This window comes from Cucurbita moschata, unplaced genomic scaffold (genome assembly GCF_002738365.1).
Source record: "Cucurbita moschata cultivar Rifu unplaced genomic scaffold, Cmos_1.0 Cmo_Scf00101, whole genome shotgun sequence".
NCBI lineage: Eukaryota > Viridiplantae > Streptophyta > Magnoliopsida > Cucurbitales > Cucurbitaceae > Cucurbita > Cucurbita moschata.
In genome coordinates, this window is record NW_019268617.1 from 17,090 (window position 1) to 18,326 (window position 1,237).

Below are 1,237 nucleotides of genomic sequence, written 5' to 3' on the forward strand. Positions count from 1 at the left end.
ATATATATATATATATATATATATATATATATATATATATATATATATATATATATATATATATATATGTTGTGTTATGATATGAAAGTGATATGAAATATGTTATGGAGATATGTGATAAAATTGACATGTTCATGATATGATATATTGTGATGCGATATATTATGGTATGAGATGTATATGAGGAGATGTTAGGTTAAAAGCATGAAACATTATGTTATGTCTCTTAAATTGTATGTATAAAGCATGATATGAATGACATGAAATATAACTCCGATAGATTTATGTATGATATGAGAACGGAAAAATGAGAAATGATATGATATGAATGATAAACGATATGTGAAATGATATGATATGTATAGAACGCTAGAGGGGTTATATTTAATAATGTTGAAAACGGAAAAATATTGGGACCTCATGCATGTGTGCTCATGCATTGGGAGATACCTCTATTTTATTACGAGGGTACGGACACATACACCACTAGGCAGGTGATATATCATTATGTTTTACATAATGCTGCCATGACGATTACTAATTCTAATGAGTTTCCGGCATAAGGAGCTACCAGAGCAGGCTCGCCCGACAAGAAAAGGGTCCCAGCAGTGTACGGACCGTCTAGTGAGCCCATACTCACACGTCTAGGCTGTGTGTAGAGTATATGGTACACATCCAAGCTACCCAATAGGATAATGTCGTAGGAAAAGAGACTGATATGATAGGTCCCGTCATTTCATTCACATATTCTTGCATTTAACCTGTAACGACCCTAAATTTCCACATATCCAGAGTCGCCACTCACGTCTCATGCTCATCTCTAATGCAGAATAAAATCTAAGCATGCTCATTATTAATAGCGGAAAAATTTAAAACTTCAGAATACATTAAAACTTTGGAAAACACTGCCGGACTTACGTGTTTCAAACATTGAGCTAGAGTTCCAAAAAGAAAAGAAAATAAAATAAAACGACTACAAATTAATTAATATAAATGAATGAAATGCAAGCCCTATTCTAACTAAGACTAGGAATTAAATATGCACCTATCCTATGCACGCGCCACAGTCTCTGATCGCGATGCCACCGTCAACCGTACATGGGCGCCTTGCCTTTACCTGAAAAAAACAATATGGCACACGGCCTGAGTATTTCGAAGAAATACTCAGTAAGTGACCCCACTATAGGGGCCATGCTAATGCAAACACATGCAATCATGAATAGGGACCTATCTCTAA